The sequence below is a fragment of the Mustelus asterias genome, chromosome 20, assembly GCF_964213995.1.
Source record: "Mustelus asterias chromosome 20, sMusAst1.hap1.1, whole genome shotgun sequence".
Taxonomy (NCBI): domain Eukaryota; kingdom Metazoa; phylum Chordata; class Chondrichthyes; order Carcharhiniformes; family Triakidae; genus Mustelus; species Mustelus asterias.
The window spans coordinates 76,597,028-76,611,460 of record NC_135820.1 but is presented as its reverse complement, the minus strand read 5'-3'; positions in this window follow the sequence as shown (position 1 = coordinate 76,611,460).

Sequence of the window (14,433 nt, the reverse complement as noted above, 5' to 3'; positions counted from 1 at the left end):
CCTACTTTCTCAGGAGGCTAAAGAAATTTGGCATGTCCACTACAACTCTCACCAATTTTTACAGATGTGCCATAGAAAGCATGATTTTCTGATGTATCACAGTTTGGTATGGTTCCTGCTCTGACCAAGACTGCAAGAAACTACAAGGGGTCGTGAATGTAGCTCAGTCCATCACGTAAACCAGCCTCCCATCCATTGAGTCCATCTACACTTCCCGCTGTCTCGGAAAAGCAGCCAGCATAATCAAGGACCCCACGCACCCCGGACATTCCCTCTTCTACCTTCTTCCACCGGAAAAAGATACAAAAGTCTGAGGTCATGTACCAACCAGCTTAAGAACAGCTTCTTCCCTGCTGCCATCAGACTTTTGAATGGACCTACCTTATATTAAGTTGATCTTTCTCTGCACCTTATCTAAGACTGTAACACTATATTCTGTATCCTCTCCTTTCCTTTTCCCCTATGTACTCTATGAATGGTATGTTTTGTATAGTCGCAAGAAACAATGCTTTTCATTGTATCTGTATTTCATTAATAAATCAAAAAAGAACCATAGAATCCCTACAGTGTAGAAGAGGCCATTCGGCCTATCAAGTCTGCACCAACTCTCCAAAGGAACATCCCACCCAGGCCCTCCCCTCTATCCTATACCTGTAACCCTAAACATTTACCATGGCCAATCCACCTCACCCACGCATCTTTGGAGCTGTGGGAGGAAACCAGAGCACTCAGAGGAAACCCATGGAGACACAGGAAGAAGATACAGACTCCACACAGTCACCCAAGGCCAGAATCAAACCTGAGACCCTGGCACTGTGAGGTAGTAGTGCCACTGTGTTGATGTTGAACATTGGCATCTTGTACATTCCCCACAACACTCACCCATCTATCCAAAATCATTGAGGGCTGGATTTTCAGTGGCCTATACTCTGGCCCTGCATCCCTAAACCCCTTAAGACACTCCCAAAATTCTACCTCTGTGACCAAGCTGTCCAGAGGTCTCATTCCTTAGCTCAGTTTCAGTTTTTGTCAGAGTCTGCATCTGTAAAGTGCGTCAGCACTGTATAAATGCAAGTTGTTGTTGTAGCAATTACAGTCCATTCCAAAGGTTATGATATCAAATTCTGCTGTAGTAAATTGTGAGGCTGAATTTCATTGTTGGGTGGATGAATCCCATTCTCCCTGAGGTCCCCACCATCCTAAAGTTTGGTTTCCAGCCGATTCAATTCATTTCCTATGATAAGAGTTGGCTGAGTGCACTGGACTCACTGAAGGTTATGTGCATGATTTAGAGTTTTGAGGTATAAAACTCATCTAATTAAAGTCTGCAAGTTCCAAATTCTTAATTTCAAACAATGGGGTCCTCATTTGTGCCCGACATAACAAGGTACGGATAACTAGTGTTCGTGAATCAAGTAGAATTTATTAAGCAACATTTTGCATATACTTAACAAAAACAGTGAAGACAACATGGAAGTCTCTCATCCCTCATGCTCCTAGGATTCCTTGAGCATTGCCAACACAGTTGATGTCTTTCTCTTCTTCCATTTCTGAAGTGATGTTGAACTGTGTCTCAGAAGAATCATACCACAAAAGTCATGGTAACACTGTGCCAACAAAGACTCAACTTTTATCCCCACTTCTCATTATTCTGGAATCCCTTATTTGGAAACAGTTCAAATTCACTTCTTCCCTTGGTTTAGGGAGTGGGTCATCTGGCGTCACTCCAACAGTCATATAGACTGAAGACAAGTTCCATTCCTTGCTCCTTGGGCTCCCAGTGTTTATGTTGCATTGTGAACAAATGATACATTTCCTTTAGATACCGCGCAGCTATGAACAACATCACATCCTCTTCAACATATTTTAAACTAAGTCCCACAGATACTAAAGCTATTAAGAACAAATATTAATAGCATTTCCTACCATAATGTCATAACAGAAAGAAAGGTTTCCCTCGAATACCGATATGGTTAATCAATTAAATCAATGCATGGCTTTTGTTTAAAGATAGTGCCATCCTAAGTAAGCTACCCTTCAGCCATTTCTTAAAAGCTGATAAAAAAGACTCGAATGCTCACAATATATTTAAGACAACTTACAGATGCTCAAACCCAGACTCTCAGACAACTTAAAGACATAAATCCATTCAGTGTAGTTTCTCACAAGCAACAGTTGCTGTCATGTAAGACCAATGATGAACCCTAAAAATTGGTAGTATTATCAAAATCTTACATTTGGGCCCCGACAACATCCCTGCGACGATAGTGCTGCAGGCCGGTGCTAGCTAGCTGCTTTCTCAATTAAATTATTCCAGTTTTACAACCAGACAACATGAAAGATTATCCAAGTATGTTCCACAAAGGATGAATCTAAAGCAGCTAATTAAAATCCTACCAAATACCTCCCAATCATCGGTAAAGTTTTAGAAGGAGTTGCTAATTATTTATCAACAGGTAGTTTAGATTAATAAGGACCAGATCTTCTGGTCTCTGGAGGATGGATGCTGGATGTACTATGGAGGGTACCCTACAGGGCCCCTCAGAAGTTCCAATGCATTGACTCCAGGGGAATTGCCTGGCAAGTTTGAACTTCGGATGGGCAATTGGCCTGAACCACACCTGAAAACGACAGGTTGACGACAGCTGAAGCACAAAGTGAAGATGGAAACTGGATAGGTGAGTCCCATGCATAACCCATACAATTAACAGGATATTTGTGAATGCTACAAATTCTGAACTAATTACAATTCCAATGGACAGCATCTCCCTGATTCACAGAATGGTTACAGCACCGAAAGGGGGCGGGGGGGAATTTCAGCCCATCATATCTGTGCTATCTTTCTGAAGAAGCAATTCACCAGGTGCATTTTCCCACCTTCTCCTCGTAGCCCTGTACATTCTTCCTTTTCAGATAATAATCCAGTTCTTGAAAGTCTTGATAATAATCCAGTTCTTGAAAGTCTTGATTGAATTCAAAGACTATTTCCTCGGGTGGATGGAGCTATTACAAGGGGGCATAACTATAGGGTTCGTGGTGGGAGATATAGGAAGGATATCAGAGGTAGGTTCTTTACGCAGAGAGTGGTTGGGGTGTGGAATGGACTGCCTGCAGTGATAGTCGAGTCAGACACTTTAGGAACATTTAAGCAGTTATTGGATAGGCACATGGAGCACACCAGGATGATGGGGAGTGGGATAGCTTGATCTTGGTTTCAGATAAAGCTCGGCACAACATCGTGGGCCGAAGGGCCTGTTCTGTGCTGTACTGTTCTATGTTCTAATCTGCCTCCACCACACTATCAAGCCATTCATTCCAGATCCCAACACTCGCTATGTGAAAATATTTCTCCTCATGTCGCCATTGCTTTTTTTGCCAATTACCTTCAGTCTGTGCCCTCCGATTCCCGATCCTTCCACCAATGGGAACATTTTCTTCTGATCTACCCTGTTCAGACCCCTCATGATTTTAAATATCCCCATAAAATCTCCTCTCAACTCTCTCTTCTCCAGTAAAAGCAAAAATGCTAGAAAAACTCAACAGGTCTAGCAGCATCTGTGGAGAGAGAAACAGAGTTAACATTTTGTGTTGCAAATGTCTCTAATCTATCTACTATGAGAATGGATTTTTAAAATATTTTTGGGGTATATTGTGTTATTCTGTTGTGTCTATGTGTGTAAATAATTTAATTAAGCTGAGGAAAGATTAATGGAGATTTTTATTAAAGTGACAGCAGTTTTGCCTTGGGATTTTTATATTGAAACATCTATAAGGGAGTGTTACCTAGAAGATGTTTCCTTGTGGATCTGAATAAGAAGGGTGTCTTTTGGGAGGAATATTTTATAAATACAAATTTTAACTGTGTAATTGTAATCGTGTGTTTAAGTTTTCTTTTCTTCTTGTTAATAAATATTTTGCTTATATTTTTTTAAATCCCAGAAGTGTGACTGGACTTCTTTCTGCTGAGCTCAGAATGTTTTCTTCTTCTTCTCAGAATTTTAAAAAGGCTATGGCCAACATGCCAAGTTTCTCTCTGGGATTTGATTTGCTCAGCAAGTAATATCTGTTGTGGTCATAGCACCATGTAACTGAAATTCATCATTCTTGGAACCATTGTTGTGCATCTTTTCAGTACCCTCTAATGCCTTCACATTCTCCCCAAAGTGTGGTGCCCAAAACTGGATGCAATACTCCATCTGAGGCTGTACCAATGTTTTATACAATTTGAACATAACTTCTTGCTTTCACACTCTGTGCCTCTATTAATAAAGCCCAAGAAGCCATATGCTTTATTAAGCATTTTCTCAAACTTTCCTGCCACCTTAAATGATTTATGCACTTAAGCTCCCGGGTCTCTCTGCTCCTGCAACACCTTTAGAATTGTACCCTTTACTCTATATTGTCTCTCCGCATATTTGCTACCAAAATGAATCACTTCACAATTCTCTTTACCAAATTTCATCTCCCATTTGTCCGCACATCCCACCAATCTGTCTTTGTCCTTTTGAAGTTCTACACTATCCTCCTCACAGTTCACAACAATTCCAAGTTTTGTATCACCCACTAATTTTGAAATTAGACCAAGGTCTCGTTCATTATATATATATCTGTCAGGGTATGGGTTCTTACATTGATCCCTGGGGAACTTCAATATAAACATCCTGAACTTCCTCTAGCCCGATAACCGTCCATTGATCACTCCTTTCTGTTCCTGTCACTTAGTCAATTTCATATCCGTGTTGCTACTGTTCTTTTAATTCCATGAGCTATAACTTTGCTCTAAAGTCTGTTGTACGGCACTTTATCAAATGGCTTTTGCAAGTCCATGTATACCACATCAACTGTTTTACTCTCATCCACCCTCTCTGTTACCTCATCTGAAAACTCAAATAAGTTAGTTAAATATGATGTGCCCTTAACATAGAGTCATAGAGGTCTACAGCATGGAAACAGGCCCTTCAGCCCAACTTGGCCATGCTGCCCCTTTTTTTTAAACCACTAAGCTAGTCCCAGTTACCCGTGTTTGGCCCACAGCCATCTTACCCATGTAACTTGTCTAAATGCTTTTTAAAAAACAAAATTGTACCCGCCTCTACTACTACCTCTGGCAGCTTGTTTCAGACACTCAGCACCCTCTGTGTGAAAAAATTGCCTCTCTGGACCCTTTTGTATCTCTCCCCTCTCACCTTAAACCTATGCCCTCTAGTTTTAGATTCTCCTACCTTTGGGAAAAGATATTGACTATCTAGCTGATCTATGCCCCTCATTATTTTATAGACCTCTATAAGATCAGCCCTAAGCCTCCTACGCTCCAAAGAAAAAAGTCCCAGTCTATCCAGCCTCTCCTTATAACTCAAACCATCAAGTCCTGGTAGCATCTCGTAAATATTTTCTGTACTCTTTCTAGTTTAATAATATCCTTTCTATAATAGGGTGACCAGAACTGTACACAGTATTTCAAGTGTGGCCTTACCAATGTCTTGTACAACTTCAACAAGACGTCCCAACTCCTGTATTCAATACTCTGACCAATGAAACCAAGCATGCTGAATGCCTTCTTCACCACTCTGTCCATCTGTGACTCCACTTTCAAGGAGCTATGAACATGTACCCCTAGATCTCTTTGTTCTATAACTCTCCCCAACGTCCTACCATTAACTGAGTAAGTCCTGCCCTAGTTCGATCCACCAAAATGTATCACCTCACATTTATCTAAATTAATCTAAATGCTCCTCCTTAAGTAATCTGCATTTGTATAAGTGACTATTAATTTTGTCTTGAATTATCATTGCTAGAAGATACCCCACCATCAAGATTAAATTGAGTATTAGTTGCTTTTTCTGAACAAAGGCTTAACATTTGGTATTCTCCAGTCCTCGAGCACCATCCCTGAGTCTAAGGAAGATTGGAAAATTATGGCCAGTGCCTCCACAATTTCCACTCTCATTTCCTTTAGTATCCTTGGCTGCATCTCATCCGGTCCTGGTGTCATATCAACTTTAAGTACAGGCAGCCTATCCAATACTCCTCCATATCAATTTTAAATTCTTCAAATGTCTGAAATTCCTCCTCTTTCACCATACTTGTGCAGTATCTTCTTCCTTGCTAAAGACAAATGCAAAGTATTCATTTAATACCTCAGCTATTCCCTCTACCTCCATGTGGGGTTCCTAATTGGCCATACTCCTATTACTACCCTTTTACTATTTATATGCCTTTGCCTTATGGATTCCCTTTATGTTAGTTGCCTGTCTCTTTTCATACTCCCTTTTTGCTTTCCTGATTTGTTTTTTTAATTCCCACCCGAACTGTCGATATTCAGCCTGGATCTCAGTTGTATTCTCCACCTGGCATCTGTCATAAGCACCCATTTATTTCTTTGTCTTAGTTTCTATTTCTTCAGTCATCCAGGTAGCTCTGGATTTGTTTCCCCTAGTATACCCTTCAAGGAATATACATTTGACTGACAAATTATCTCCTCTTTAAAGACAGATTGGGCAGAATGAACTTGAATTTATAAAAGGGAAGTTATGTTTGACAAACTTGTGGGAGTTTTTTTGAGGATGTAAATACTTAGAAACATCTGAATTAGGAGAAGGAGTAGGCCATTCAGCCCCTCGGGTCTGCTCTCTGCCAGTCTATAAGATTATGGCTGGTCTGATTGTGACCTCAACTCCACATTCCGCCTTACCTCTGAGAATCTTTGACTCCCTTGTTGGTTGAGAATCTATCGATCTCTGCCTTAAAAATGTTCAATGAATAGTGGAATGAGTAGCAGAATAGATAAGGGGGAACTTGAAGATGTGATGTATTTTGATTTTCAGAAGGTTTTCAATAAGATAAGAGGTTAGTAAACAAAATTAGAGCACATGAGCTAAGGGGAAATATACTGGCACGGATTGAGAATTGCCTGATAGAAAACAGTGTCTAGGAATAAATGAGTCATTCTCAGGCTGTGACTAGGGTATAAGAATCAGTGCTTGAGCCCCAGCTATTCACAATCTATATCAATTATCTGGATGTGGAGACCAAATGTAATATCTTCAAGTTTGCTGATGACATAAAACTTGGTGGGAATGTGAATTGGGAGGAGGATTAGAGGCTTCAAGGGGATTTCGACAGGCTAAGTGAATGGGCAACAATATGGCGTGTAAAATATGTCATTAAATGTGAAATTATCCACTTTGGTATTTCTTAAATGGTGAGAGATTGGGAAGTGTTGATGTCCAAAGGGACCTGGGTGTCCTTGTTCTTGAGTCACTGAAAGCTAACAGGAAGGTGCAGCTAGCAGTTAGGAAGGTAAATGATATGTTGGCCTTTATTGCAAAGAAATTTGAGTACAGGAGTAAAGATACCTTGCTGCAATTATATAGAGCCTTGATGAGATGATACCTGGAGTACTGTGTGCAGTTTTGATCTCCTTACCTCAGGGAGGATATACGGCCATAGAGTGAGAAACCCTGGGATGGTGGGATTGTTCTAAGAGGAGAAATTGAGGAAACTGGGCCTGTATTCTCTAGGGTTTACAAGAATGAAAGGTGATCTCATTGAAACTTACAAAATTCTCATAGTACTCAGCAAAAATGATGCAGGAAGGATGTTTACCTGGCCGGGTGTTCTAGAACCAGGGGACACAGTCTCAGAGGAAGACCCTCTAGGACTGAGGTGAAGAGGAATTTCTTCACTCAGACGGTGGTGAATCTTTGGAATTCTCTACCGGTTGTGGAAGTTGTTATGATCCTATTACTGATGTTACTACTGGACAAGACAGATCCCAGAGTGGAACTTTGCTTGATAGACCCTGGCTTATATATTTGTTCAGAAATGTGCAAGGCCGATGTCACCCAAAGCAGTGTCTATGGATTTCTCATCAACCCACCAAGACACTTGTCACACCGTGAGCCAACCGATCTCACGGAAACCCGTCTTGCTTCCAAGCTTCACGTTCGAAGAACCTGCTTTGAAATTCTGTCCCAAATGACACTTTGACTTGGACTTCTTCAACAAGGATCAATCACCAGCGTTTTACTCTTCCAGATGTTCCTTTCCTCTGGACCACTGTGTGCAGTCATGCATCACTTTCCATACACCCTCTCAGGTCATTGGTTGTCCCAAGCAGGACACCACTGCTCCAAGGGCCTGTAGTGAGGAGTCATTGACCTTTAGTTGTCTCCTTGAATTTTCTGGCTTCTCACAAGCCCACTTTGTTCCAGGACTATTTTGGAGTCTTTCCCTTTGCTCCTTACCTGTAATTCCACTGAACAGAGTTTTCTGCTCTCTTCCTTTGACTCGAAGGTCTCCTTTGAACCCCTTTCTGTGCCACTACTTGGTTTCTGAGACTTTCTTTTATTTGGAACCTGCTCCCTGCAGCCCCTCTCCTGCCTCTTCTGGCACTTTTTGGAATAGCGTTCTCTCCTGGATCACGTGACCCTCCCTTTCGCATTGTTTCACTTTCGGTCGTCTTCTGCAAAAGCGCAGAGCTAGCTTACAACATAAAACCCCCAAAAAAGAACAAACTGGGCATGTGCACAGGGCCATTTACCGGCTTCTCAATGAGAATAGGCCCTAACTGTGCACGTGTCCCATTCTCTGGCCGGCACATAGGCTGAAACCAAAGATCATCAAAAGTGCAGTCTTTTCAGGACCGATGCATGTGCTGAGACTGCAGAGGCCTAACAAGGACTATTATTTCCCAGGTCCGATTTCCATCTTTTAAAGAGGTACATTTTTCCTCTTCTTCCCTTTGGGCTCGCAACAAAGCTCAATCATTGAGTCTGTTCAAGACAGAGATCACTAGATTTCTAGACATTAAAGACATCAAAGCATGTGGAGATTGTGCGGGAGATAGAAGATCAGCCATAATCTAATTGAATGGCAGAGCAGGTGCGAGGTGCTGAATGGCCTATTCCTATTTTCTATGTTCCTGTGTAATTCAGTCTAAACATTCTGCTCAGCTTCCCTCTTTTCAGTTTAAACTGGTCCCCTTATAGATATTTTGATTATGTTACTGGTTAATTGGTGTTAATTTAGAAGGCTTCCATCAGTTCTTCACTGAGCCCTTCATCTGCACACCACCCCACCCCCCACATTCTGAACATAGCCAGCCTGTCCTTATAATTACCAATTCCAAGTATATACCTGCTGTTCCCTCTCAAACAGGAGGATCACCACAATTAACGTGACCATTGATTGCACAGTGAGCCTCCTGTGAAAGCTTACCATGCTGCAGAATATTGACCTCACCACTCCACCGTTGTGACCATTCATATCATGTATATTCTTTTGCAAGTTCAGTTAAGATTAGGCTGTAATGATATAGCTCAGAGATACTCTCTGTGTTTCTCCGACTTCTGCCTCTTGCCCATCCTCCTATTTGAATTTATTTTAAAATTCCTTTCTTAACGTTACAAAGTCAATGTGCAGAATGGACAGGGCAAGCCCATATCCATCTTCTTGCTTGCTCCAAATACCAATTTAAATTGAATCCAATTCATGGTCCCCACAAGAGAGACACACAAGATCCAAGCTGTTGGTGGCCATGCAGCTCTCTTGGCTCTAATCGCTGGAATTCCCTCTCTAACCCTCCCGAACTCCTCTTAATTCTCTGAGGGCAGCACAGTAGCACAGCGGTTAGAACTGCTGCTTCACAGCACCGGGGACCTGGGTTTGATTCCCAGCTTGGGTCACTGTCTGTGTGGAGTTTGCACGTTCTCCCCGTGTCTGTGGGTTTGCTCCGGTTTCCTCCCAGTCTGAAAGACGTGCTGGTTAGGTGCATTGCCCGAACAGGTGCCGGTCTGTGGCGACTAGGAGAATTTCACAGTAACTTTATTGCAGTGTTAAGTTTAAGTAAGCCTTACTTGTGACTAATAAATAAACTTTAAAGCTAGTTTAGAGGCACTGAACTGAGAAGAAGCATTTCTGTCCTCTTTCTTTATTTCTTTGCTGATTAAATCTGGTGCTGCCACATCAAATGCAGAATAATTTTTACCAAGCAAGGGGTTAGCTGATCAACGAAGTGTTGCCCAATCAGGTTTTTTTGAAGTGTTTAAGGCTATCAAGATTTCCACTTCTTAAAGCTGGGGTGGATTTATAGTAACCCACTAGCCCCTTCTGCTGGTAGAAATCATGTACTTCATCCCTTTACGATGAGGAGTGTGGGGATGATATTTGCCTGCTTCAGATATTCATGTTAGGGTATAAAACATTTTCCTCTCCTAAGTAAAAGACAGAAATAGAATGCAGAGAAACAATATTTTCAAATTCTCTGAAGTGGAACACAGTTGGAATTTAAAAAAAATCATAGATTTAAAGTCAGTGGCAAAAGATCCAGATAGGAGTTGAGGATTAGAAGATGTGGGCCATAATGACATTTACAAGGGATCTGGAACATTCTACTTGAACAGGTGGTGGAAGCTTGTTACATGAATATTTTTTAGATGTTGTTGGACAGTTACGTGAGGATGATGAACTTTACAGGGCAATGGATAAGGTGTCTTTTCTGTGCCGTAAGGTTCAATGAATTTAAGACTCCAAAGATATTTTCCTAGAATAGTCGAGTTGATTTCTACCAGATTGGAAAATGACTTTTTAAAAAAATGATGAATCATACAGTTAATTCATAGAATCATAGAGGCCTTACAGTGCAGAAAGAGGACATTTGGTCCATCAAGCCTGCACCAACAACAAACCCACCCAGGCCCTATACCCTGTAACCGCATGTGTTTAACCTACTAATTTCCCTGACACTGAGGGAGAATTTAGCATGGCCAATCAACCTAACCTGCACATCTTTAAACTGTGGGATGAAACCGGAGCACCCGGAGGAAACCCACGCAGACACGGGGAGAATGTGCAAACTCCACACTGACCATTACCTGAGGCTGGAATTGAACCCGGGTCCCTGACGCTGTGAGGCAACAGTGCTAACCACTGTGCCACCATGTCGCCAACAATTCATTGAACTAAGTTTTTAAATTTAAAAATCCACATGATTTGGGGATCTTTTTGTTCTCAAACAGGTTGCTTGATGGAATTTGCAGCAGAGGAGTACCTAGAATTAGAATATTGCGTTTTGGTCTGCAGAAGCAGCTCAGTGGAGTACGGAGGGAGTGCCACACTGTTGCAGTGCCGTCTTTCACTGAAAGATTAAACAGATGCCCCTTTGAGAGTCTGCCCCTTCAGGTATATCTAAAAGATCCCAGTCATTATTTTGAAGAACAAGTATTTGGCAATTATCATGTTGCTTTTGAGGGATCTTGCAGTGTGCAAATTTGTTGTTGTGTTTCTTACATTATAACAGTGACTACATTTCAAAAGTACTTCATTGGCTGCAGAGCATTTTGGGACACCCTGAGGTTGTGAGAGGTGTGATAGAAATGCAAGTTATTTCTTAGAGTCCAACAGGCATAAAATGCAAAACACCCACCGACATTTGTTCTCATTGCTTCATAAACATGTTTCATGCCCACATTGACGTAACTCCTCCAAACTCCTGCATTTTCACACCAACTGCTAACTGACAGAGAGGATCCTATTATATTTTTTCCGATTGTCCCAGTCCCATTTTCTTTCTTCCTAGAATGCCATTGTCTTGTATTTCTGCAGGACTTCTTGTGCAGTGAATTGGGAAACTTCTGGGAGTCTCATCTTGCCTCTGGGTCCTTGTCATTTTCCTTGCCTTCCTACCATCAGGCACAAGGTAAAGCAGGCACCCAGAGCTGGAAGAATGCAGGCGTATAGAACTTAATTCTTCATTGAGTGGAATATTATTAAGGACCCCCCATTCCACCCCAACCTCACCTGGTCTCCACAGCAACTCCCATCCCCTTTCCTATCCCATGGATGAAACATCCCTATTTTGCTTCCTTGGAGTTGGTCACCCTGTATCCAGCGTGGTTTTAACATATCTGGCAGTGGCAATCTTGCATTGCATCTTTTACAAAATGATTTGCATTACTGCACATTCTTTTCTAACCAGTTAATGAAGCAATGTCTCTACTTTATGTTATTTTTGGAGCAATGCGGGCAAACATGGCAGTTACTGTGCACCCAGCAAACGGCATGGTAATCAGACAGCTAGCTGCATTGCTCTATCGTTCCTTCTGTCATTTAATCACACCGTTCCTCCTCTCAAGATCTTCACCATTTTCTTTTCCTGCCCTTCCGCTTTTTTTTCTGGCTCTGCACTTTATCTAAAGAGAGCTTTAGATAAAGTGCAGAAAGAAGTGGACATTATGCTACAGTTGTACAGATCCTATCTGGAGCACTCTGTTCAGTTGACAAAGGATATATTGGCCTTGAATGCAGTTTCATCAAAACAATACACGAGATAAAAGGGTTAAGTTATGAGGACAGGCTGCATAGACGAGGCTTCTATGATCCCGTTGTAAGCCTCTGACTTCATATTCATGCCATCAGCAAGTGCACCTATTCCCACCTCTGTAACTACATCTCAGCGTACCTACTCCTAAACCTTCATCCATGCCTTCATATCTAGACTGGAATATTCCAACACCCTCCTGGCCAATCTCTCATATTCTACCCTACATAAACTTGAGGTCATCCAAACCTCTGTGGCCCTTAATTAACCCAAATTAAGTCCCCCTTCCCCTATCATCCTTGTGCTCACACTGGATCCTATGCAATATCTTTGTAGAAACTGGAGGCGATTCAATTTGGCAAACTAAAAGATTTATTGACTGAAAAGAACTATTACAACTAAAGGTTTAACAGCACAATGATACAGATCTACTTTTGACTGTCCTGACTCCAACTGAAGCCTTCCAGCCCTGTGAATGTGTGCCCTTGCTCCCAATTGGACCAGGTTTGCACACTCTCGCTCCATTGGTTCCGGTCCAGTCACATGACCTGTAAAGAATAGCCTCTTGGAGAGGCCATGTTATTTTTGAATTCTCACTCTTGCTTTAAAATGTTTGCCTAGATCCACTACAGTTTGCCTATCGCCGCAACAAGTTCACAGCAGATACCATCTCCCCGGCCCTACACTCAACTCTAGAACACCTGGATAACAAAGGCACCTATATCAGACTCCTATTTATTGACTACAACGCAGCCTTTAATGCCATTATTCATACAAGACTCATCTCCAAACTCCTTGGGCTTGGCTCCTCCCTCTGCAACTGGATTCTAGACTTCCTAACCCACAGACCGTAATCAGTAAGGATACGCAACACTATCTCCTCCACGGTCATTCTCAACACTGATGCCCCACAAGGTTGTGTCCTCAACACCTTCCTATACACCTATGACTGTGTGGCCAAATTCCCCTCCAACTCAATTTTCAAGTTTGCTGATGACACCACCACAGTGGGTTGGATCTCAAACACTGATGAGACAGAGTACAGGAAAGAGATAGAGAATCTGGTGAACTAGTACGACGGCAATAATCTCTCCCTCAATGTCAGCAAAACGAAGGAGATCGTTATCGACATGCCCCTGTTTACATCAGTGGGGATGAAATGGAAATGGTTCAGAGCTTCAGGTTTCGAGGGGTCCAGATCACCAACAACCCGTCCTGGTCCCTCCATGCCGAGGCTATAGTTAAGAAAGCCCACCAACACCTCTGCTTTCTCAGGAGTCTAAGGAAAGTTGGCATGTCTACTTCAACTCTCACCAACGTTTACAGATGCACCATTGAAAGATTCTTTCTGGTTGTATTACAACTTGGTATGGTTCCTGCTCTATCCAAGACCACAAGAAACTACAAAGGGTCGTGAACGAAGGCCAATCCATCGCTCAAACCAGCCTCCCATCCACTGACTCTGTTGACACTGCCCGCTGCCTCGGAAAAGCAGCCAGCATAATCAAGAACCCCATGCACCCTGGACATATTTTCTCCCACCTTCTTCCATCAGGAAAAAGGATACAAAAGTCTGAAGTCACATACTAACCGACTCAAGAACAGCTTTTTCCCTGCTGCCATCAGACTTTTCAATGGACCTACCTTATATTAAGTTGATCTTTCTCTACACCGTAGCTATGACTGGAACTACATTTTGCACCCTTTCCTTTCCTTCTCTATGTACGCTATGCTTTGTCTGTATAGCGCGCAAGAAGCAATACTTTTCATTGTATACTAATACATGTGACAATAATAAATCAAATCCCTTCATGGCTTCACTCCTCCCTATCTCTGCAGTCTCCTTCAATCCCACAACCTTCAGAGATATCTACATCTTCTAATTCTGGCATCTCATGAATTCCCTATTTTAATTGCTCCATTGTTGGTAACTGTGCCGTTGGTTGCCTTGACCTCAAGCTCCCGAATACTTTCTACATTTCTCTGCATCATCACCTCACTTTCTTCCTTAAAACCTATTTCTTGACCAAGCTTTTGGTCATATGACCTCAAATCATGTCCTGCTGACTTGGGGGTCACACTCTATTGTAACGCTCCTGTGAAGCTCCTTGAGG